The sequence below is a fragment of the Periplaneta americana genome, chromosome 7, assembly GCF_040183065.1.
Source record: "Periplaneta americana isolate PAMFEO1 chromosome 7, P.americana_PAMFEO1_priV1, whole genome shotgun sequence".
Classification (NCBI taxonomy): domain Eukaryota; kingdom Metazoa; phylum Arthropoda; class Insecta; order Blattodea; family Blattidae; genus Periplaneta; species Periplaneta americana.
This window is the reverse complement of record NC_091123.1, coordinates 86,699,105-86,726,682: the sequence shown is the minus strand read 5'-3', so window position 1 is coordinate 86,726,682 and position 27,578 is coordinate 86,699,105. Positions and strand designations below refer to the sequence as shown.

General features: G+C 36.0%; 1 long non-coding RNA gene across 1 annotated transcript in view; it reads left to right on the top strand.

The window, feature by feature from the left end:
* The first annotated feature begins 11,505 nt into the window (after positions 1 to 11,505).
* LOC138703258 (uncharacterized) overlaps positions 11,506 to 27,578 on the top strand; it is a 77,756-nt gene continuing 61,683 nt past the window's right edge. The window contains exon 1 of the long non-coding RNA XR_011333015.1: positions 11,506 to 12,487. This is a non-coding gene — a long non-coding RNA (uncharacterized lncRNA). The remainder of the gene's footprint in view (positions 12,488 to 27,578) is intronic.

Here is a 27,578-nt window from a genome sequence, read left to right as displayed (position 1 = left end):
TCTGTAAATTATAAAAATGAAGATCTAATATAAAATATTCTCTCTGCGTCTACTTAGTTAAAGCCCCAAAAGGATTCACTTTCATATCATCAGTATATCATTATGTGTTGCATTAACTATAATAATATTTCATTTTAATGGTAATAATGTCATAAAACATTCTTAAGTTTTGTAGTTCTTAATATCCAATACACAGCTGTACTCAGAAAACTACAGACTAAGACTAGAGAATCAGACCTGTAAATGATTTTTTATAGGTTATCAAAAAATTACACAAATAAAGATAGACATATTGAATTATGATGTGAAATAATCTGAGCCATCTGAACTCTATGTCAGCAATCCTGTAGGTCATGGCCTCCGTGTAATAGTCTATTGTTTATTGTAGTGTGTTTTGTTTTATTCTGATATGCAATTAATTAGTTCTCAAAACTGACGAAAGATGGATTTTGGAAAATAGGAAAATGATGTAGGAAAATTGAAATTTCACTGAAAACTACTATTTTTCTGAAAAACTTTGGGTTCCAAGCTTCAAAATGAGGGGTCATTTATTAAAATCCGTTCAGCCGCTTTCCCATAATTTCCATTACCAGTTCAAATTATATATATAGATATATCATCTCCCTGTGCCTGATTGTTATACTACAATTTAAATTTTCTTCCTGCATTCAATTTACCTTCCCAGTCACCATCCTGTAATCCTCTCGCTTCCATTACGCTAATAAACACTCTTTAATCAAAGCTTGATTAACTTTGTGGTTCCGATAGCTTAAATAATTTTACTTACAAGTTTTTATTTCCTTCATAACTTATGTTTAATACAAATTTATATTTGAACTAACATTTTCACTGATGTGATTATTATCAGGTCCTAACAGAGACGTACACAAAGAGTGGAGGGGGTTCGAACCCCCTTTAAACTAAAAAGACATATTTAGATCTGAGTATTTTTAATCCATAATTGTTTTCCCTCTAATTTTTCACGTCAGAGTAACAAAAACTACGTCGACATAAGGTATAGTCCTTCTACCCTTCCTTCAATATAATCCCTGTGCTTGATGCTTCGGCACGTTCGAATTATAACAATGATATATTTATTATACCACCTAGTACCGACCTTGTAATAAAATGAATCTGACACAATATGAAATTTAACTCGTTAAACATACTGAAAAGGTTGTTTTGCCAGTTCTGCAGTGCAGACGTTAAATATTGTGCATTGTCGATTTTAAAATCATTTTCAGAGCGGTATTCATCAGTTCCTTAGTTATTATGAAAAGTTCGTTTAACATTTTGTACATTTGACAGTTCATATCTTGAATACTGTATAAACTTCTTATGTAAGTATAATAATGATACAAGTATTTTTATTATACAAAATTAAACAGAAGTTAAAATTTGTTAACAATTGACTATGAAAAAATCACGTTACAGAGATATTATAAAGATATTCATGAATATGTTCTATTAGAGTAGTACAATATTAATAAATAATACCCAACATAATAATAATAATAATAATAACAATAAAACACAAAATTTAAAATATCGATGAAGAAAAATAAAAAAGGTAAACTTTCAAATTCTAAATAAGGCAGTACAGTAAGTGAACAGCTTCAAATACTTGGAGTGTACTATAAGCAATAACATGAACTGCTGCCACGAGGTCAAAAGAAGGATAATAATGGCTCAGGAAACTTTTAATAGAAAAAGGAGCATCTTCTGCGGATCCCTGGAAAAATAACTAAGGAAGAGACTAGTGAAATGCTTTATATGGAGATGGCATTGTACGAGGCAGAAACATGGACATTACGACGAAGTGAAGAGAAGTGAATAGAACCATTTCAAATGTGGATATGCAGAAGAATGGAGTGTGTGAAGTGGACAAACAGTATAAGAAATGAAGTTGTGTTGGAAAGAGTGGGTGAAGGAAGAATGATGCTGAAACTGATCAGGAAGAGGAGAAGGAATTAGTTGGGTCACTGGCTGAGAACAAACTGTCTGCTAAAGGATGTACTGGAAGGAATAGTGAACAGGAGAAGAGTTCGGGACAGAAGAAGATATCAGATGATAGACGACATTAAGATATGTGGATCATATGTGGAGACTAAGAGTAAGGCAGAAAATAGGAACGATTGGAGAAAGCTGGGTTTGCAGTGAAAGATCTGCCCTTGGACAGAACAATGAATGAATCAATGAATGAGTCATAGTTTGATGACATTGTGGTTCCGATAACTTAAATAATCTTACTTACAAGTTTTTATTTCCGTCAATAACTCATGTTTAATACAATTTTATATAATTTGAACTAACGTCTTCACTTATGTCAGGTCCTAACACGGCCGTACGTAAGAGGGGGTTACGGGATTTTAACCCCCCCCCTTGAACTTAAAAAAAATTGCATATTTAGATTTGAGTATTTTTTGTATCCATAATCGTTTTCTTTTGTCTAATTTTTCACTGCCAGAGTAACAAAATCTACATCGACATAAGACATAGCCCTCCTAACCCTTGTTCAATATAATCACTGTGTTTGATGCCGCGGCACGTATGAATTATAATAATGCTATCTTTTTTATAAAGAGACCTACAGCCTAATAAAATAAAGCCAACACAATATGAAATCTAACTTCTTGTGAAACATATTGAAAAGCTTGTTTTGTCAGTTTTACAGTGCAGATGTTAAATATTGTGCATTGCCGATTTTAAATTAATCTTAAGAGTGGTATTCACCCGTTCGTTAGTTAGAGTTCTGACTTTATTGTGAAACGTTCGTTTAACGTTTTGTGCATTTGACAGTTCATATCTTTAATTTAAACTTTTTATGTAAGTGTAATAATAACACAAGTATTTTTTATTATACAAAATTAAACAGAAGTTGAAATTCGTTAAAAATTAGATAACTGTGAAAAAATTACGATTCAAATATTTTATAAGGATATTGAAGAATATGTTCTATTAAAACAGTACAATATTAATAAATAAATACCTTACTTACTTATGACTTTTAAAGAACCCGGAGGTTCATTGCCGCCTTCGCATAAGCCCGCCATCGATCCCTATCCAGAGCAAGATTAATCCAGTCTCTACCATCGTATCCCATCTCCCTCAAATTCATCCCGTCTACGTCTCGGCCTCCCCAAAGGTCTTATTCCTTCCGCTTTCCCAACTAACACACTATATGCATTTCTGGATTCGGCCATAAGTGCTACATAATAAAAATAAATAATACTGTAACATAATAATAATAATAATAATAATAATACATAACATTTAAAATAACGATAATGTAAATTATAAACAATTTTCATAATGACCGTTATAAACATCTGTTTGTGACAAATCGTTGCCTTGGAATAAAATAGTCACAACTCAAAAATCATCATTTTTTATTTTCCCATAATTTTAATTTTATGTGGAAAACCGTCACAAATTAAATTCTTTTACTTTCTGAAAAAAATAAAATAATTACACTCTAATAAAATGAAAGCTTTGCCTTTAATTCACCTAAAATGATCTCCCAATTACTGGGGAAAGACCGTCATATTACGAGTATAAAAGGGTTTAATAAAAGAGATTTATTATTATCATAATACTCAGAGATTAAAGTCTAATGTAGCACATAGTATCTTCATTTTCCACATAAAACAGTTTTATTGTCGGTTAATTTTCGGATTCATATCAGGGTTTATGTAACGCCTAATTTTTTTAATGTTTCTCCTGAAAAGAATTTTAATAGTTTGTTACTAGATGTAATTTTAGTCAGTTTGTAAAATATTTTTGGTCCAGGGAAAATATACATCTTTTTATGAATATACAACAATGGCTGACTTAATGGCTTATGCAACGAGAACCGGGTACTAGGAAACTTCCGAAATTAGTAATAAGTATACATATTGTTACTTCAATTTCAATCCCATATCCCAAAGAAAACACAGCCACACCATCAGTTCATTATTAAGCTTGCATATTAATTCTTAATGTCCAGCTTACGTAAGGCAGAATCAAGAGATGCGAAAATGAAAAGGGAGAATTTTGATATAGAAAATATTTTGAGCTTTTCAGTTATATATTTATATACATCATTTTAGAATCAACATTACATAAAAATCCGGACTCTACTCGTAAGTGATATTAATCTTTAAGTTTCTATTTAAACTGAAGCATTAAGTTTCATTCTTTCACCAACTGGTCTCTGCATTCAAAACAATAAGAGCCCTCCACTGCTACTGCAGTTAATATTAGTACGCAACAGCCCATCAGAACTTACACATTTCATTATAAAATGTACCTTTAACGATCGACAAACAAGAAAATACATTCAAATATGTTATAGGCCTATTATCACCTGTCCTACAGCATACAATAGTCACTTGTCTCGTTCCGGACGTATATTTTCTGCACAGTAACCAAAAATCCCCGTTATTTATCCTCTAACCTAGATAGGAAATGAATTAACGGCATCGTTAGTATTCTGCGTGTAAAGCCCGGACCTACATCTCTGGAGATGGCTTGCCTGGTCATTCATCCCACAACAGCCTATCTTATGTTTCATTCCATGTTCGGTTAGCGCTAGTATTCGTCCCCTTTTCAAGCTCTTCTTTATTCTGTAAAAGGTGCAGTTAGTACCTTGTTCTTATTTTGTGTTTGCATTACTTATAGCAGTGGTGGCGAAAATGTAATCGTGCGCCGAACCACTGTGTAACTTGCAACGTGCATAGCACCTATGGAAGGAGGCGGACACCCGAAGGGAAAGTGAAGCAACTGTCTAACTTATTAACGGATTTTCATTTTCCTTACATCAAGCACTTAAATATAATTTTATACAGTACAAGACTACAAACTAATGTTTAGTACGTGTAACAAGAAAGAAATGAACAATAAATGAACACTATCACTTACTTACATACTTATTGGCTTTCAAGGAACCCGGAGGTTCATTGCCGCCCTCACATAAGCCCTCTATTGATCCCTATCCTGAACAAGATTAATCCAGTCTCTACCATCATATCCCACCTCCCTCAAATCCATTTTAATATTATCTTCCCATCTACGTCTCGTCCTCCCCAAAGGTCATTTTCCCGCCTGCCTCCCAACTAACACTCTATATGCATTTCTGGATTCGCCCATACGTGCTACATGCCCTGCCCATCTCAAGCGTCTGGATTTAATGTTCCTAATTATGTCAGGTGAAGAATACAATGCGTGCAGTATACTAGCATGAATAAATTGAACCGAAATATCGAGAAACCCCACATGTCTAGGAAACTAAACTTTTCGTTGAGAGACATCCAACTCTTCCTATTCCTTATTAAATTAAAAATATTTTCATTACCTTACTTTAAATGTATAGAATCTTTATAACTCATGTGCTTGTGAGGACCTCGGAAAAATCATGTATTTATCTCCAAGAAAAAAGCTGGTTATATCCCACTTCTGAAAACCAAATTTGTCGTGCTCTCCTTGTCTATTATTCCACAAGGATGGCAGGTGGGTTCGAGTTGAGAATTATTTACGTTCATCACCTCCTTATTATTCTACTATGTTACACTATCAGGATTCTGACACCACTATTGTAGAACAGTAGGACTACAAGGAACTTCATACAGAATTCCTACTTGGAAATAACTTGTGGGTATTCGTAAATTATTAGAAATTTGCACTTCTAGTAACTGAAGTCTAGTTCACAACACAACAAGGTTTATTAAGACTGTAAGTTGGAAGAACCTTAAAGGATACATATTGTTGACTTGTTGCCTCTACGTATTGGTGATGGGTCTTCCTCTTCTGATGCCATGGTGCCATCAGATGCAAAGTCTAAACTTCTTCCTCACAGAAGGATAAAGCCTTCTTGTCGACTTCATGATGTCTTGCTAGCAATGGTTCAACTACTGACTGTCTAACTCGAGGTGACACAACACTAAGCTGTGAATGAACACACGCAAATTGATGAAGTGTTACGAAACCGGCAAAGATGACGTTAAGCCAGTCTTGCTCTAATAAAAGGTCTCAGAAATCTTTCTGACAATAGTGTGCAAATGGACACTTTGAAAGGACAACTGTCTTAAGGGTTACAAACAAGACTTGATCATGCGATGACGTATGTTAATGTGTTTTTACTTTAGCCAAATAGATTCGTACAACGTACATTAACACTCAGTGGAAATACATGCAGCTTCTCACGGCGAAGCAGCACTAGAGTGCTTAGACAGCTTATCTTACGGTGTCTCAGGTTGGGATTTCCTATCACCTTCTCTGATAATTGGCTTTGAAACAACTTGTCATTCTAGCTGCAAAAAACAGTTAATGGTTCTGAATACAATTGAATTAAATAAATTTCTTGCCTGTGCTCTTTGTCCAAGAGTCATGATTTTGAAAGGTGCTGCTGCGGCCCAAGACTGTCTATACATCATAATCCCATTTTCTTTAATAAATCGAAACCATTTCACATTTTTCCACATAAACTTTTCGCCGTTACCATTCCTCTTCTTCTTCATTTGCAAGGCATCTTTGAAGAAATCAGAACACTGGTAATAATTTGCTTCATTTTTATCACTTTAATTGGTTTCTTTCTCCCTGTTCCTCTGACAAGTTGCATCCAATCATGTGGATGATGGATGGACATTCCACTTACTTTCTTTCTTTTTTCTGTCCGAGCTTGATCTGATTTTAAAATCTATTTTTTCTCATTTATTTCAGTTCAATATTGCTTACAATATATATACTATCACTTACCTCTTGATGAAGAATTGGCAAGACGCATAGAACAGAGTGCTGTGATATTTCACGTCCTTTGCGAAATCTTAATTCACAACTCACAAAAATTTTACTACTATTTAGGAAGTGCCAACACAACATACTTATGAGCTCTAATTTAGAAATTATACAAACTTTCAAATTGCAGAATGAGAAGAGGGAAATAAGTTCTGTATTTAATGTCACCAAACTGTGCTTAAGGAAATAAGTTTACATATTTCCTTTTACCCAAACCAAATCATTACATTAAAGTTCTGTGTTGTTTTTACACACGTGGATTTAACAATTTCTAATAGAGATATCTCTTGTTTCCCTTTACCCAACTAAAGAACGTGCTTTCAGGATTATAACAGTATATATAACTCATTTTGGCCAAATTTTGACATATTTCTCTTTACCTGAAGACCACAGGTTTTATCCATTACTAGTGTCTAAGTTTAATTTTAAATTGTAGGCCTTTTCTTTGTAATGTGTTGTTTGTGAAGAAGTTAACTTCACCCCAGTTTATTTATCGACATCCTGCCAGTCTGCACACAACTGATATTAACGTCCTTGCGCTTCTTTATCACTTATAGTGCATTTATTTTCTTGTACGGAGAATCTGTAAACGTACCAACTTGAAAATTTGTTAAAGCTCCATTTTAAAATTACAGAGATGTCTATAAATGAATGAATGTATGGATTTTATTGCTGTGCTAATGTTGTCAAGGAGAGAGTGATTTAAAAACTTTTATTCACTGCTGTGAATGAAGTAATTGTTTAGGTTGCTAAGGACGGTGAAATAAAGACCAGGTTAGATACGAGTAATGGATAAAATCAATTAAAATTTGTCCAAGTTATTACTTCCATGTGAATAGATAGCATACCAGGATATTCAAATAAACAATTCATTTCTTTATATAAAAGAAAATAGCTCCATGCCTTCATGACTCGGCACTATAACGAAGTTGTGTGGTTGGCACCATGCTCAAACCGCCTTTATCCCCAGGAAGGATCTGTTACTCAGTTTGATAGGAGGTTGAGTACATCTTGGGGCCATTCTGAAAGTTTTGACAACGAGAAAAATCCCATCACCACTCACGACCCAATTGAGTCTGTAGCCATTCCCAACTGAACTACTAGACATTATATTCGTTTTTCCGCACTGAAATGATTTTTTATTCCACACAAAACCAACCCTCTGTTACAATAAAATATACTGTGTACTAATCACTACATTGAGCACCAATATGCCTGGGTTAATTCCCAAATCTCTCTGCAGTGCATATGCCACTGTTGATAGTGATGCATCCATTGGATTGGGACGTTAAGCCTGGCGGGCCCCTTGGTGTTATTCGATAGAAGTAGGCTACAAGCCAGCACCAGGTTTCCCCTTCTCCCTTCCTCACTCATTCTCTACAATACACTTACACGCACACTCACCTAAAAACACGACATAACTCTTCACAGATACACATCATGCATAACGTGGTCTGCCGAAGTGGTGTGCAACTTGAAAAAAAAAATGGGTCACAGTCCTGCCATCTATCCGCAGTATGTGGAACCCGAATCACGTTAAGTGAAGAGGGTAGGCATTAGACACACACGTACACACAATGTATACCAGAAAATGTATGTGTACCTAATGCCTACCCACTTCACTTGCGTGATTCGCGTTCCGCATATTGCGGATAGATGGCAAGACTGTGACCCATTTTCAAGTTGCACACCACTTCGGCGGGCCACGTTGTGCATGATGTGTATCTGTGAAGAGTTATGTTATGTATTATGGTGAGTGTATGTGTAAATGTAGTGTAGGGTATGGGTGATGATGATGATGATGATGGTGAGGAAAGGAGAAGGGGAAACCCGGTGCCAGCACATAGCCCACTCCTATTGAATAGCACCAAGGGGACCGCCAGTCTTTACATCCTCATCCTATGGACGAATTACAATCAACAGTGACATATGCACTGCGGAGAGATTTGGGATTTAACCCATGTATATTGATGCACAATTTAGTGATTAGAAATTGTGCACCGCCATCTCTCCTAGACCCGAGGGTGAAATTTTACATGAAAACTTAGAAGAAAATGTAAACTACTTTTTATTGAGGTTTCTTTATTCGTTTGTTCATGTTCATATTTCATTTTTACACTGCATGTAAAATTACTTAAACTGGAATGTTTACCTAATTACACTAGCATTCTACCGGTCATTCTTTATTAATATTATGCATCTGTGCACTGAGGGATACTTCCAGCTCACTTTTACAATTTAAAAAAAAAGTATTTACATTTTTTTCTTCAAAATTCAAAATGGTGGCAGTTCACTGTGCAAGGATGAAGCATTTCCCTCATAACTCAAAAACTATCCAACATTCTGTGATGAAATGTTTTGTATGTATTTATGCATGTCATATCTTGCGACGGTGGGCTGTCGTTGAGGCGCCGAATTATGTATCGGTTGGCCTTCGTTGTTGGTCGGCATGTCTGCGACGGTCGTCTGTCGTCGTCGTCGTTGCCCACGACGCCTTTCCTTGCCCTCGGCTGCCAGCTCAGTCGTATATGGAAAGTATCTCGAGGATGCACGTCGATGTCAATAATTAACTACGTACACTGATTAATTTTGGGCGCCAGCCTCCTCGAGATTACTCCGGTAGAGGTATGAGGTTCCCAGGTCAGCTGCAAAACGGTCGGGACATGGGGTTTGGGAGACGTGCTCGTAGGTTGTAATGATGTAGGCGCACACCAGAAGTTGTTGGTAAGAACTATGAAAACGTTTATTATTATTAAGTATTCGTTTCAGATTAGCAGAAATGCGCGTCCAAGTGTATAATATCTCGCTCTCACTTCCCGCAAGTTTACTAATACTAATTTCTGAGTTCACGTAATTATATCTTTTGTACTATAAAACACCAGTAATATAACGGACAGTTGATAACGTGATGAGAGGAAAGAATTCAGACTTATAATAATAATGCAACACACGACTTCTTACTACACCCACTAAAAAATTCTAAGTCCGTAAATTGTTATACTTCCGAGTTAGGTTTGCCGAGAATATGTGGAGTGCAACTTCTCCGTACGCGTTCTATATGCCTTCTCTCTATCTGCCAAATCTATCCTCTACTTTCAACCACCAAACATAGAATTTCACCCTCCTATCTATATATCACGTGTCTCTATTAAGAATCCTGATTGGCCATGATTACACTTACGTCACTTAAGACGCGTTCTTCAAAAATTGTTCGTTAACTAGAACATCCCCCTACTTCCGGCGTCCTGACAATTCTCTGACATATACCAGATCATCTCTTTTGGAACCTGGCTTGGCGTCATCTTACTGACCACCCGCAGGCAAAGTCCATACATTCCCTCATCAGTCAACTCCACGCCTGGACACATGTTTCCTGTCCCCCTAGCTTGGGTTCGGCCTTCCTGTCCACCTGTTACTTCCGTCTCAGATTTTGAAACTAACTTACACGTCCGCGCATCCTATCCATATAAGAATATTAACACGAAATACTAATCTAATGAAAATCTCCTCATCCTATACGAGGAACCGTCTCAATCTACAATATGATGCAGAATCACTTCTCTACCTTTGATAGATTGTATGATAAAAAATAAATTCATTTAAAATATGGTCAAATATCAGTATTTTCTTCTAACACAAAATAAAAAAAAAATATGATTTATTAAGGACTGTAGTTGAAAGAGCATGATATTGTAAACATGAGTTTCAGCAATAAAATAAAAGGGAGAGAACATGATAAAGTTAACAAGTTTATGAGTTATGAGGGAAATGCTTCATCACTGTACAGTGAATTGCCACCATTTTGAATTTTGAAGAAAAAAATAATTTTTTTAAATCGTAAAAATATTTTTTTTTCATATAGCAGAAGGACAGTGTTTTACATATCCCAATTTTCATTATTCTACAAGATACAGTAATGGAGGAAAAAAATTAATATTTTCAAACATTTTTACTCCTGTAAGCTGTACCTAACTCCTTAAGTACTGCATATTAGCTTTGTTGAAACAGCAGCAGCTCTGTTACAATGCATGCACACTCGCACACACAAATACACACACACAGATAATAGCTGAGCATTGTCCCAAATCAAGGGCATCTACCATGGTGATACAAATTGTTACTAAATATATTTTACTGGTCTTAAAAATGACTAATAATTTTCGACAGAAGGCGTGAAAGTGAAGGCCAACATGGGTTAATAAGCTAAGGATGCAATAACTTCAACAAAAATAAAAAGAACTGGGAAGAATCGTCAAGATACAAGGTGAGCAACTGGAAACACAGTTGAGACTGTACTGTAGGAAAACAGCAAACCAAAAGATATGTCCAGAAGTCTGCTCAGACCAAGGGCGCACCCACGGGGGGGGTCCATCGGGTCCGGACCCCCCCCCCCCCCAAAGTTGTAACATTTTTACTGAATTTTTAAGCGTTGAAAGCATATAATTCCGTTTACTCTAATTTCACCGAAATGATTCACGTCCATGTACAGTATGTAACACTTCTGATTTTTCCTGCTAGCCAAGTCCATCTAATGGCATCCTACTATAATCGTTGGTAGCTAGAGCGCTCTGCTGCTGAAAACGTAGCTGAGTGCCATCAGCCAACAAAGAATGCACAATTCTGTACTCGCTGTGTTTCAACGATCACGTTGTCATCACTGCTTAGCAGATTGAGTTCAGTGTTGCCAAAGTATCTATCATTGATTATAATAAGTACTGGCGGTATTTGACTGGTCTGTGTTTGTTTTTCCAAGTATTTGTGTCTTGAAGAATTATTAATGTGAAGTTGTGAAAACTGTTATGTGATATATTAACTTAATAGTATTAGCACAAGTGCCCACAATGCAAAAACATAAAATTACCAGTTTTTTCAGCTCGGTTCCATCAAAGGTGGCTAAGTGCAATATTGAGACTGTACCTAACCTACAACATGATGCCAATATAGGTATTCTTGAACCGTCTGCATCGTCATCATCAACCCCAACATCGGTATTCCAACCTCTTGAGGTGCAAACAAAACACAGTATTTACAAAATGCACCGTTTTGTTTGTCTGAATAAGCTAACCACTTCCATCGTTGGAGCCATCTCTTTTGGAAACTGAGGTTTTTTCTTTCTTTCCAACTGGTTTTACTGGGAACTTGAAATTCTCATTCGGCACCCAAATGGAATTTAGTGTCTCAAATTTCTCCCTTGATGAAAGTGCTCTGTTAACAAAAGAACTTATATCTTTACCACTAGAGTCCACATTCAGTAATACCGATGTTTTTTTGTGTCTGATCAAGGAAGATGGGGTTGCTAGTGATTTTATAGTTCTGGCCAAGTTTTATTCTCAAGTAGATACTAATTTTTGTGTCCAAGATGAGGAACTGGTATGTGAATTTGAACTCTGAAACACATTTTGTGAAGGAAAACAGTACAAGTCAGTGTGGGAAATGTATATTGCATGTGAATATGATTTCTATCCTCATGTGAAAGAGCTGTTGAAGATTTTATTAACATTGCCAGTGTCCACAAGTACAAGTGAAAGGTCGTTTTCGACTCTTAAGAGATTAAATTCATACCTGAGAAACACCATGGGAAATGATCGTCTAAATGGTCTTGCTTTGCTAAACATCCATCGTGATATCACAGTTTCTCCACAAGATGTTGTTACTGCACTAAAGATAAAGCCAAGAAGACTGGATTTTGTTTTGTAAAAAGAAATTGAAAGAGGTAAGTTTGTGTGTATGTGTGTGCATGCGTGCATTTATGTAACTTGACGTTCTTTTATTGGACCCCCCCCAAGAGAAATTCCTGGGTGCGCCCCTGGCTCAGACAATTGTAGAAGTACCAATACCTTTTTCGCTCATTATCAGACTTGGAGGGTTACAATCTCCTCGACCATGTTATAGGAAACTACATGGACTCTGTAACTGAAGTGGACACCACCATCATTGAACTGTGATTGTAACCTCTGAGAAGTGCATAATTTTGAAATGCACATCAATAGCTGTGACTTGCTGACTACTAGAAATGGGGTACACATCCCTTTCCTTAGATAATGCAAGTCATCGCCTACTGCTGTCAATGAGAATGCCCATGAGTGCTGTTGTGTGTAAAACTAGTCTATTCAAAGCTAATATTTCATTCAGAAAATGTCTGGGGGCAAACATGGCAACTATTTAATTTATTTCATCTCATGCAAGAAGAAAATAAAAATGGAGTCAATTTCGTGTTGACTGCCTATTTTTTCCATTATTTATTTCAAATAAATACATATTAGTTTCTTTGCTAAAATGATTGTAATTCACGTGCATCATTCTAAGATAAACTGATTTGTGAATACTGAATATGAACAAAATCCGTCAAATAGTTTATACTTTATAAGACTTCCTTGGTGCCGATAATATTAATAATGATCTAATTAAATGTGCTTGCAACTAATTAAAGTAGGCCTACTGCACATTAAATCTATTAAACACATCTTAAAATTCGATCATATACCTAACTGAAAAAAAGGCACAGAAATAAATATAACTACAGAGGAATCAGCATTTTGTATATAATATTGTGACAGCCCGTCGAGACTCGATCACGCGTCCCACAGAGGGCAGGGTGCGCGTGGAAGGTTCGGGTGACGTGGAGAAGGAAGCTGCAGCCACGCAAACTAGAGGGGCGCGACGTAAGAGGAAGGACAGCAAGCTGAGAGGGGAAGAAAGCCAACGGCAGCGCGGAGTGAAGGGGAAGAATAGCAGCGTGACAGGTTATTCTCGAATTGTCCAGTAACGGAAACGTCGGGAAGGCCCGCGAAGCGTTGACTAGCAAATAAAAAGGAAGCCAGCCTCCGAGAAGAGAGCAGATTTGGACGGTAAGCGAGTTAGTCTTGTGTAGCAGTGAAGCCAGACCAGAGTGCGACTTGAGTTGTATCCGTAACTGTGGAGCCTGAAGCCTGGAGTTCGAGTGCAGTGGACCGCAATTGGGGGACCTGAGTTCGAAGTTCAGCGGATCGTCCCTGAAGGTCTGTGGTTCGAGATACTGTGAACTTGAGTGACTGAGCTAGAAGAACTGTGAACTGAGAACTGACAGTTCTGATTTGTAAATAGTGCTTTGTAAATATTAGTTAAGATTAACAGTTCATTGTTGTTCGTAATAGTCCAAGTAAATTGTCATTGTCGTCTGTGGAGTGCACTAACGAATACTGTGTTACTGTGTGGAGAGCAAATCCTATTGTTGAGATAATAAAGTTACATTGTTGTTTAGTTTAAAAAGTTACAATATGTTGTGTTATGAAACATATGCGACAATAATAAAATAAACTAGTTCGAAATAATAATAGATATTAATATACAGTAGAACCTCTATTATCCGTGGTAATAAAAGGGATGGAATGAACGGTTAATCGAAAACATCGGATAATCCGTACCACAAAATATTTTCGTAAATTAAGTGAACAATACTTGAACTTCAGGAATTTCCTCCGTGGTCTTGTATTTAACACGCCAGGTAGTGAATCAGAAGTTCATTAATTTAAGTTCAGTTGTCAACGACGTGTTTTTAAGGGGCAATGAAAGTCCTTGTAATGGCTTTCAGCAGAAAGATGGGAATACTAGGGGTCTCATGTTATAGATTTACACACTTTATACACACTTTATCCTTGATACTTATTAAATCGAGCACAGTTGTAACATCAGTTTCGTATTCTGATGCGAGATGAGCCAGTTTCTCTTTCCCCAAACCACTAAAGTATTTGCCTTTTTTTTTTTCGACATTTAGCACCAACACATTTTCTTTTGACACGAAATACATTTTGTCTTGAAATCGTACAGTACAACTTAACAGTAGACCAAACTGTGTAAATGTAAAGACTTGTAATGACACTCTAGATAAAATACGTACTAATATAACGTACAGTAGTACTTCATATGTAGCAAAAAAAGAAAAAGAAAAAAGGAGCGAGAAAAAGACACTCGGATAATCCGCTAATCGGTTAATAGGGAGACGGATAATCGGGGTTCTACTGTACTACTTTAGAAGTTCAAGATAGATTCTGAAAATGCAGAGTTTATGCAGAATGCATATTCACAATCAAGTAATTAAAATCCGAGTTTAACATAACATGTACGGTTTTTATGAATTTTAAAGAAGCTTTCAATAATTTCAATAACCATATTATGGATTATAATAAAACAAAAAGGTATAACGCAACATTTAACAGTAGTGATGATGATGATGATGATAATAATAATAATAATAATAATAATAATAATAACAACAACAACAATAATAAATTTGTAAAAATTTAATTGACGACAGATTAAAAAGAGTGAGAAGAAAAGATGTACAGACTGATTATTTAGTCCTGACAGCTCGACGACGCGAAAGAGTAGTGGGGAGAGCTCTGGAGTAGAGATAAGAGTAAGCTGTCAGTAAAGGAATGCAGTACAGCTTAATTGTACTAGAAACATACTGCTCTACCGCAAGCAACTGACTAACCCAAGCACCCCTGGCATAACTAAATGGTCTCGCACACACTGCTGGTGACTGTCAGGACTAAATAATCGTCCTGTAAGATAAAGGTGTCATTTTCACCACCATAAGAGCCATACAAGGAAGACATTATAAATACATTTATCGTATTTTCTCGAATACTTCAAATCCTCGCATAAGCTGCACACCCCACTTTTGAAAGGCAAAAAATATAAATAAAACAAACAAAATTACAAAAATGAAACTTCGGAAAAAATGTATTCACTACAAATTAAAACACAGATACAGTTCAGTTAATAAATAAATAAGTACATTTTATACTGGAATAAGATGCATTTATTATGCACACGTCAGCTGTCGTCTTAATCTTCACATGATATCCTGAAACATTATTAGCATGCATCACGATTTCCATGTTCCTCCGGATCTTTGATCATTTTAAGATTTTTGCTGTAAGTAAAGGATCACAATCTCATACTTTAGTGGTACTGATTTTCTTCTTAATTCAGCTATCCACTCTTCAGCGGTTGCTTCTAATTCCTGTCCACCATAAGGATCTACCATTCCACTGTCCATCTTCTAAGTCGAATTTAATCATAACTTTTTTCACACTACCACACCAACTTAAACGAGTCCTTCCTCTTTTCCTTCTGTCCTTGTGGGGGACCAATGAATTATCCGTCTGGACCATCCCTCCTCCTCCACTCTTTGTACAGCTGTCAAAAGAAAAAGTGGCCGCTCTCCTGGAACAAAGTTCCCTTCGGGTATCTTCGCTACAATTCGGAGACAGGCAATGTTACATGTTGTTGGACCACGTTGCCTGATATCTACAGTTATAATTGAAGTATTCTGTGTGTTATCGATAGCATAATGGTAGCGTTCAGGCCTCTTATGCATGAGGTCCTGCGTTCGATTACAACCACGTGCTTTTTATGTTCTTTTTTGTTCTGTTTTTGAGAGAGACAAACTATACATAATGGCTCCTTTCTCTTTTACGATTATTTTAGTAATTAACATCAGGTTCATTAATATATTATGCCATGACTTTATCATTATGATATTGTGTCTGCAAATGGAAAGAAAAAAGATTTTATTCTCAATAAAAATATCTTTCGTGGCATAAACAAACAAAATTTACTGGCATCGGCCTTAAAACATTCAAACAATTAAGCGTTCAAAAAACAAAACAAAAAGCCACAATTCAATATTTAGTATATCTTCCTCTTATCTCGATCATCTTGCAGTCGAGTGGGCATGGAATTGACTAGTCTACGCAAATAGCGACTGTTTTTAGACACGATATTCCAGGCATTCTGAACATACATACATAAGTGTTCTGTCCATGGGCAGGTCTTTCATTGCAAACCCAGCAATCTCCAATCTTTCCTATTTTCTGCCTTCCTCTTAGTCTCCGCATATGATCCACATATCCTAATGTCGTCTATTATTCTTTTCAACCAGAGACCCAACCAGTTACTTTTTATCTTTCTAATCAGTTTCAGCATCATTATTTCCTCACTCACTTTTTCAAACACAATTTTATTTCTTATTCTATCTGTCCACTTCACACGCACCGTTCTTCTCCACATCCACATTTAAAATGCTTCAATTCGTTTATCTTCATTTCGTCGTAATGTCCATGTTCCTTCCCCATACAATGCCACACTCCACACAAAGCACTTCACTAGTCTCTTCCTTAGTTCTTTTCCCAGAAGTCCGCAGAAGATCCTTCTTCTTCTATTTAAAGCTTCCTTTGTTCATGTTTGCAGTTTTTCTTGGGAAGGATAGGCCTAAATGCGGTAACATCCCGTTGCTTTCCGCACACCACTATCTCTTTCGCATCTTATTAAATTCCAGGGGGCCCAAGCGTGGAGATGAGGAGAGTGGATTTGACTAATTGGGCCCTCCGGACTTCACCGAAAGTCACGGCAAGGGTTAAATATTAATTCTATCAGGATGTTTGACCCTATCAGAGATCGGGAAATCTCAATTAGCCTTTGCCCCCCGCATCCTGGACTAGCTTCTACGAATCATCAGAAAATCTTAGAGTGTGATGAGGCCAATTTTTCCGAAAATGTTTCCACACTTTTGCCCTCGTAGCTCAGCGGACGAACGTCGGAATTTAGATGTTAACGTCTCAGGTTCAATTCCTCGTTACTCCTTTTCATTTTATTGTGGTTCAAGGTAGTATAATGTAATAATACAAGAAGAAAAACTAATAGCAGTATTATGCAACTGGATTTTTCCAAACCTAATATTAAATTTATGTTATTTATATCGCTAAAGAACGATTACAATATAAATAACTTAAATATTATTTATACAGTATCACTAAAGAACGATAACACAATATAAATGATAAATATCGGTTTGTTTAATTAATATAAGATATTATATAATACGTATTTAATTATCTAAATAAAATAACCTATTTTACAATGAAAGATGTTTATTTGTGTTATAATAATTACCTACATAAAATACAGATTATTTATATTGCGAAAGAACAATAACAATATAAATAACTTGAATATTATTTTATAATGCTAATGAAGGAAAACAATATAAATGATAACTTGAATATTATTTATATCGCTAAAGAACGATAACAATATTAAAAACGTGAATATTATTCATGTCAGAATTTCACAGATTTATTACAGATGTATTTAAGAAATTGTAGAAGAATAGTAATTAGTAACAGGGTCCTATTTATTCTTCTTGGAGCCAATTTTGTAACTTTTAAAGGTGTGGTTACTATGTTGAAGTGTATGTGTTGCAACGGATGCTTGATTTGTTATGTATGTGAGTCAGTTATGGGATGCTTGATGTCGTCGCAATATCGTAATTATAGTTTGATTGTGTTTGTGTGACTATTGTGTATTAATTTATGATGTATGGTACGGAAAGCTGCATATTTGTGTTATAGAAGTGTTACGTATGTGTGTTGTTAATGTTTTTGTATGTTTCAAATTGATAACTGATATTTGTTTTGCAATCGCAATGCCTAATTTACGGATTGTTTATGTTTTGTTTACATCGCGTAAGCTAATTTAATTTTCTTTTCCATTTCTCTTTATGCTTATTTTTTTGTGTATAAAACTATAGCCCTAACATACATATGTAAAATAGGGCTAACCCCCATTGGAAATACTGTAGCTACAATAGTAATAATTATTATTCATATCGTTATAAAACGATAACAGAATACAAATGATGACTTGAATTTTATTCATATCTCTAAAGAACGATAACAAAATATAAATAACGTGATATCCATCAAGAACGATAACTGGATATAAATGATAATTTGAATATCATTTACATCGTTAAAGAACGATTAAAAAATAAAATGAAAACTTGAAGAAGGCGCGAACCCAGAACCTTTGAATCATTAAACAAGCACTCTACAGCTGGTCTGCGAGGAGCAGATATGGAATATTTTCATAGTTCCGGAACTGCTTGTACAAGCACATGCATCGTGTAACATCGCTGCGACCCGAAGTGGACATTGAAAATATTCGCTATTCACGAGTGTGGCCACTTTTTTTTTTGACAGCTGTACATGTCCATACCACTGCAGTATCCGATTTCAGTCCTGTTTACTACAATTTCTTCTGCTTCCATCTCTGCTCTAATAAAATGATTTCTTACATGCTGCAACCGAGACACTCTCATACTTCGACGTAACCTATCCATCTCAGTGCTCTCCAACTTTTTCCTCCATCTATCATTCAAAGTCCAAAACTCTGACCCACATATAAGGACACTCTCTACCGCTGTTTTCAAGACATGTTTTTAGTTGCTTTTGTCATTTCTCTGTTCCAAAGGATATCATTCAAGGATCTAGTTATTTTTCTCTTTTCTACTTATTATCCTTTTCACAAGTACCAGAACTATATATAATTGATCCTGAATATTTAAACTGGCTGACATTCTTAATTGTTACACCATTTACAACCAAATCCTCTCCTTTCCCTCCAACAACCATATATTCTGTCTTCTTTCAATCCGTGTAGACTTACAAGCTTGCGGAACATATACTTAATAGGGTGTATCGAAAAAAAACTTTTCTTGAAAAATGAAGGTGGCTAGTGCGGAAAAATTGCTATTTGTGGCAGAAAGAAAGAAAATAGTAATTCGACAATATCCTGTGTCTCCGCATCAGCCCTAAAGTTTTGCGAGCTTAATGCTTTATGTCTGTTTTCAAATTTTATCTCGTAGTGCAACTCTTCTACTATTTTTTTAAAATTCACACTCAAAAATAAACCAGGGCTCACTACGAGGAGGTGGTTGCACTTCCAGCCCCATCCCTCCACCCACCCTTAGTAGTATACTCCGGTGTCAAATGTTGATTTACGCTGCATATTCAGACTTCATTTCGAAGCATGACATTTCTCAGCTATGCACTAAATTATGTGAAGGGTTACTACAATTCACATACAAGTGGCGAATCCTGTAAGCAGTTGTAAGACTTCGAGATTGAACAACTGGCCCTGGTTTCTTCCTTCAAGCTCTATCGCACAATGGCCAGAATGAACGACTTGGTAGATCCCCAGAAGATACTCCTGGTCAGTAGGCCTACTAAGATCGGAGATACGTTCCACGTTAATTTTGTGGATCCAGGATACTTCAATAACTTTGAAATTCGCCATGATTTGTCTCACAATGGAGTAACTCTTCTCCGATATGTCCAGAACGTGTTTCTGGACCAGTAGTGATACCAGCAAGATGTTTCACGAGATAGCGGTGTCGAAGTTCATTTACATGGAGAAGACAAATTATTCGTTGTAGTGGCCTGCCGATTTCCTTTTCGATGCACACCATCGATCCGTTCTTTCTTCCTGTATTTGTAGAGGCTCCATCATAACCAAGTGCTGCTAGGGGCGATACATCTGATTTACTTGCCTTTAAAAATTGAAGCACGGCTCTTCAAATCTGATGTCCATGTCCAGAGAAAGGGGAGACATGTCGAATATACTTTGAATGTGGTTCTTCTAATAAAGTTATAATTATGCTCCTCTTCTTTTTCTTGGCGATATAATCAGTTGTCCTTTTTCTCCTGTGTTAGTGCCCTGTCCTTACAACCATCAAAATATACTGTTCGAATGAACTTATTATTAGGTGTTTCTTCTTTCTGAATTTTATCTCCAATCTTCAGTTCTCTCGTGACCATCTAGTATAAGACCCTTATTCCTAGTAGATATTATTCTCGCGCTTGTAGCATAGCTGTCTTCGAGGTGCCTATCTGAAGGCTGCTGAAGATAATTTTGTCGAGGCAAGCGAGCCTGAGCACCAGAAGGCTTCGATTCGAAGTCAGAATACACACTCCTTCACTGCTGTTCCGAGTGGTGCGAAGGCAAGACTCAGAGCTTGTAACTGATGTCAATTTTTCTGTTCCTCTGAATTCAAGTCACACTTCTTCAGATCGATGGCGAATGGGCCTCTTTGTATTCCTCTCTTCACTCTTAAATAGTGTCTTCGTCATCACAATGTCGATATTATCAATAATCATATTTCGTTAATTTTTCTGATCCATTAGAAAGGATACTCCTACCAATGGAACTTTCCTACTTAACTCACATTCACAGAGACTTTCCAGGTCTGGGCACTTACAAGTGCATATATCAAAAAATTTTCGACCTTTATTAATAAAAGCTTATTCATGTGCCCTTGAGGTTAGCCCACTTCGTTAATGCGATTTCAGAATATTCTGATATTTACTATGATACTATTTCATCTTTTCCACTACTCTACGATTGCTGATGGTAGGAAGGCTTGCTGTTTTTCAAACCTCGATAAGTCTGTCGGCAGTAACATGAGCGATGTCTTTTACTGAATGGTGTTTTTCACTTAATTCGTTTGTCTTTAAATCTCTGATCCAAAGAAAATGTGTTATGACATCTTTATAGGTTGGAAGTTGCGACTCTCTTATCGGTCCTGGTATATCGAACAAAGGCAGTACGAAACTATTTTTTCCACTCATGACAACACGATGCATAAGAACTATTGCATGTACCACTAAACCAATGATATGATACACTACTTCACAGAAACAACAGCGATACAAACCTAGCCAACGTAGTCTACGAAATAAGACTGCTGGGCAGATTCTACTCTGAATGCCAGCATCTCTCTCTTCTCTCAATCCACAAGAAGATACTGGTGCAAGATACTTCTCTTCTTGTACTATCTTTGCTAACTTCTAAAAGATCTGGTTAACGAGGGGTAGCTGTATGGGTATGCAGACTGTCGTTATAATAATTTTTATAAGATGCTTTATAAATTCGAATCTTCAGTATTGATGCGGAGACACAAGATATTAATTAAATTTAATTTTCTTTCTCCTGCAGTCTTTCTGCCACAAGTCGCAACTTTTCCGCACTAGCCACCTTCATTTTTCAAAAAAAAATTTTTTTTTCGATACACCCTAATACTCAATATCTTACTGATCTTGTTCTACTATTACCTGGTCATCGGCAAATAGCAAGGTATGCAACATATGGTTATTAATATTTATGCCCATACCTCTGCATGAGTCATTCCATTTCTTCGAGGCATTCTCTAGGAAGATTGGTAACATTCCACGCCTTTGCCTCAAACCTTTTGTAGTACAAGATTCTGCTGATAGATTTTCCCCCATTTTGACACATGCTATACACTTATACATTCTCCTTATGAGGTCTATGAGACGAGTTGGGACTCCAGTTTTTTGTAGGGTAGTCCAAAGTCGATTAACTGGTACTGTGTCATATGCCTTTTCTAGATCAATGAAGATAAAATGTATCTCTTTTCCTTTGGTTAACATTCTTTCCATCATCTGTCTAATTGTAAATATATGGTCTACACAGGATTTGTCTGTTGTAAATCCAGCTTACTCTTCGGATATCTTATTTTGTATTAAAGACTCCAATCGTATCTTGATTATTTTACTGAGTATCCTACTCACTGATGCCAAGACATTGATACCTCGATAATTCATTGGGTTCCTCTTTGTATATTGTACTTATATATAAGGTCCATTCTGGTGGAATAGTATCACCCTCTATGATCTGGTTGAAGAGTTTGGTTAAGATGGTACTGATTTGAGAAATGAAAATATAAGACGCACAAACTATACATTTATCACACTTGAACTTGATTCTGACACCTGTACTGCTAATTCAAATGCCAATTAACAATGTTAACAATATTGACATACTCACGTGGAAAGTTAGTAGTAAGTACTATCACCTTAGGACTTGCGCAGGAGGAAAATTGGGCAATGTTGCCAACTTTACTTAGAATAAGCCACGTACCCGTATTTTTTACTTGTATATTTCGGAAAGAAAAGTGCGTAGGGTATTCGAAAAATGACATTTAATTATGTGTGCGGCACAATAAAAAGATAACTTAAGAATACTGGAAAGGAAACTAGACTAAAACTGTATGAACTAATGGCAGTTAAAGTGAAGTTCAGAATTATGGAATTAAGCAAGAATAAGGAAAGAAAAATTGAGGCCGAAGAAATTAGATTTTTAAGAAATGTTGCTGGATATACTCTACTAGACAAGAACAGGAACAAGAATATCAGGAGAGAACTCAATATCTGCAAATCAACAAAAAAAATATACACCAATACAGAAATGCCGGAAGGAATATGGAGGTCAGATACAGGAACACCACATTATGAAATTAACATTAAATTATAAGGATAGAAGATGTGTTGGCCGACTGAAGAAGAGGTGGTACAACAATTCTAATTCATGAAATTTGGAACTGGCCTTGCAAGGCTTAATCCCTGAAAATGATGATGACGACGAGGATGATGACAATTAAATTAGTTTCCACACATTCAGCAATATCGCAGAAATTATGAAAGGTATAAAAAATATACCATTACCCTTTTTTACTCTCTACAAAAAAGTTTATTAGGACAATTGTTGTAGAACCGACCTGAGACAAGTTACAGAGAAGAAAAGAGATAAGCGTCTGTTACTTCATACATCTTGAAATGGCGACTTTGCACAGGCTCTTTGCCACAGATTCAGACAAAACACCTCTCACTCATAAGCTGTACATGCTCAGTAGTCATGCTATTCCTTCATTTAAAAATTTTACGGACTAGGATATATGAACATATACCCCTCCACTATACTGGGTGTACATGCTACAAGGCTCGGTGGTAGGTAGGTGCGTACTACGTGATCATATTTTGTTAATAAACTCATGTCTGGAAACACTTTGTTTACATGCTAGCGTCTCTGAAATGTGGAGGAGAATATAGGCAGTACGGATCACAAAAACTAGGAAAGAAGTACAGTAAAAAAGACAATTGAAATTAAAATTGCACCCATGTCCAGAGACCCATGCCCAAAAGTCTGGCCCCCTCGCTCACCTGACCTGACACCATTGGATTTCTTTATACATGGAAACCGAGACTCCCATGGAGACACAACGAGATCTTGTGGCACGAATTCAGGTAGCAGCTGGAGTCATCCGAGATATGCCAAGAATATTTCCAAGAGTTCGACATGACATAACCAGGCGATGCGCAAAATGTATCGAAGTTGGTGGCAGCCTTTAGAGCATCTTCTGTAAATAACGTTTACTTACAGTATTTCAATTGCCTTTTCAACTTCTTTAGTAGTTTTTGTGATCCGTACTGGCTATGTCTTCCTCCACATTTCAGAGATTGTACCAATTCACAAAAAAGGGAAACCTGCTCATGATGTTAATAGTTATCGACCAATAGCACTATTAAGCATGATAGCAAAAACCATGGAGTCCACGATCTCCTACAGATTAACTTGGTATTTAGAATCCCAAAATCTTTTATCACCAAGACAAGCCGGCTTTCGACAACTACACTCTACCAATGAACAAGTCATACGCCTCGGCCAAGAAATAAAAGACAGTTTTAACAAGAAAGAAGATACCTTGGCAATATTTATTGACTTTCAGTTAGCATATGACTCTGTTTGGAGAAATAAATTATTACTAAAACTCCAGAAATTAGGTATCTTCAGCAATATGTTCAGATGGATATCAGAATTCCTTAGTCAAAGATTCATTTCCACTAAATTCAATAACTCACTTTCTAGTTACAGACAAACATATCGAGGTCTACCTCAGGGCGCTGTCCTCAGCACAACTTTATTCAATATTTATATAAATAACTTACCCTCCCTATTAGAGGAATCAAACATGAAAACAGCACTATTTGCAGATGATATAGTTTTGTGGACTTCCGATCTTACAGACATAGAGACAAAATTCAAAATTCTGCTCTTAAAGCTCTAAATCAACTACATGAATGGAATACATCAAATTTGATGACACTCAATTTAAGCAAAAGTAACTACCAAATATTTTCACTCGGTAAAAAAGAAAGAGAATTCAATATCCAATACAATGGCCAGCACCTTCCTAGGACTTATGAATCCAAATATCTTGGAGTTATTTTCGATAGTAAGTTAACATGGAGCAACCATTTGAAATACATTTCTGAAAAAGCTCGTAAAAGATTCTCCCTTCTAAAAAGACTAGCAGGAAAGAAATGGGGATGCTCTAGGAATACTTTGAACACTACATACAAAATGTTTATACAGCCAGTGCTGACATACTGCGGAGAAATTTTAATTACTTCACCTTTCATAAACGACATAGAATATGTTCAAAACCAAGCTCTCAGACTCATTACTGGTGGAATCAAAACAACGCCAATAGATTCTATGAGATTCCTCACTAATATTAACAGCATCAAAATGACAATAGAAGAAAAAGCACTGATTCCATATGAAAAACTTATCAGATTACCAGGAAACAATTGGCATTCATACAGTCCTCTATGTAGATTGAAAACTCAAAAAAGTTTCATATCCATTGTTCAAGAATTAAAACAGAAAATCAATATCCCGAATTTAAAAGAAAACTTACAAATTAAACCAAACCCTATAACTCTATTAAATATAGAATATAATCTAAATTTAACAGAAGAAATACTGAAATCAGAAGTCAACACTGAAATACTGAAACAATTGTCTTTAGAGACAATTAATATTAGTATCCTCCACAAAACTGGCTTCATTTATACACTGACGGATCCTTGATCTCCAGAGAACAAGGTGCCAGTGCAGGTGTTACGTGCTGTCTCTTCTCACTTTATAGATCTCTTGGATATGGTACAACAAGTTTTGATGGTGAAATCATTGCAATAAGTGAAAGTCTCAGGAATCTTCTATGCCACATCAATAAATTTAGGAATGCAGTTATATTGTCAGACTCCAAAGCAGCTATTCTATCAACAGCCTCTAAACACACACCTTCATCTCAAACAGCAGAAATAACTGAAATGCTCTCTCAATTAATATCACTCAATAAAAGAATTGTATTCCAATGGATACCATCCCATTGTGGAGTCCTGGGAAACGAGAATGCGGATGCTTTAGCAAAGAAGGGCAGCACTGCTACTTACAGACCTGTTACTAAATCTACTCTGTGAAAAGATTTATTAAATCTACATACTTAAACTACAACAAACAAAATTTGATAACACAATCCCAAGGGAAAAAATGGAACTCTCTGCATCAAAATCCACAGTTAATTCCCGATTTACCACGAAAATCGTCTGTAGCTGCATTTAGATTGGCAACAGGCCATGACTGTTTGGCGAAACACCTACATAGAATTGGAATATATCAGTCCCCTAACTGCCCATTATGCAACTCAAACGAAGAAATGGATTCGGAACACCTCAAAATCTGTGCTTCAGTGGCTGGTCATGATAATATCTTTGAAAAATATTGGAGTGCAAGAGGTCAAATGACTTTATTGTCAAATGCCTGGCATTAGAAAACAACAACAACAACAACATTTCAGAGATGCTAGCATGTAAACAAAGTGTTTCTGGACATGGGTTTATTTAACAAAATATGATCACATGGTACTCATCTACCTACCACCAAGGCTTGTAACTTTCTTTTTACATCCTTTATATGTTGTTAAAAACTTGCTACACTACATCATTTAATACAGTTGGTATTAGCATTGTGCATTACAGGCGCTATGTTTGTTCCATCTTGTTAAAAAATATTCTCTGTTCTCCCCTCCCCACCCATTCATGTTTTAACTGCTTAAGCATTTTAGCACAGATCTTGCGATCAGTTTTTCAAATGAAATAAGGCGAAATTTTTAATGTCTTGTTGTCTCTCTCATGTTCAAACAATGCAGACACTAACTGGTACAACTTTTACAAACTGAAGCACCACAAAAGCAGTATGATTGTCGCACGTGATTTGAGAACAATGCTCAACTATGATATGATTCCAATTTTAAATCTTGTTCACATTTTTGTAAATAATTCATAAATAACACCTGAACCACATTACTGCGAATGGGTATCTAGCATTCAAACACTAAAACAAAAATTATATCAACACATTAATTGTTCATATATGATTAATTAAACAGTGACTATATATACACAATTCAGATCTAACAAATATTTAAATATATTAATTTAAAAAAGTCAAATATTCCTAACTTAAATATATTAAGCTCTTCATCAAACTATTCCCTCATTTACCTATCACAGCAGCCATAATATATCTCCAGAAATTTGTCTTGTATTTCTTTAGCTCCACCTTGATGTGATGAATATTCGTCAGCTGCGCATGAGCATTTGGTGTTAATAATTTTTGGAAACGGTGATAATACTGTACCAACTGGGTGAGAGCCAACTGCAGAAGTGAGGAACCAGTCACCAAATTGGGAAATGAAGACATGATCTCTCGATTCAACTCCTCCAAAGATCATTTCCATCCCGCAGAGAAAGACTGAACAAGTGCCAATGCTTTTTCTGGAAAGAAGAGATAAACTTTTAACCTTTCAGATAATTTTGCAAAATATACAGTCATTAGGACTGGCTATGTTTACTAAATTTTGAGCTCTCAAGTTCCAGTCATCACTCATCAGGAAAAATGAGAGAATTCAGAAATAGGTGGCATACCTCTTGTTGTATAGGTCTATGCTTTGTGTCACCAAATCCTATCATCGGAATTTCAATTCCCTCATTTTCTGTTAACATTTGAAGGGTACACAGGAATAACGATCAAGGTCCATTTTAGAAAGTTTCGAAAAAAACGAATTTTAAACTTTTAGTACTTAGTTATATGTGTATTTAATAGAAATTGACGTGGTGGAATATAAAGAACGATTCTTTTTTATTACTTATACAATGCCATTTTGTTCTAAATTTGGATGGCAACAATGGAAAATGCAATATAAACAAACAATGTGTAAACTTCCAAAATAAGAACGATCAACTTCCAAATACGAATCTTCGAGATACATGGGA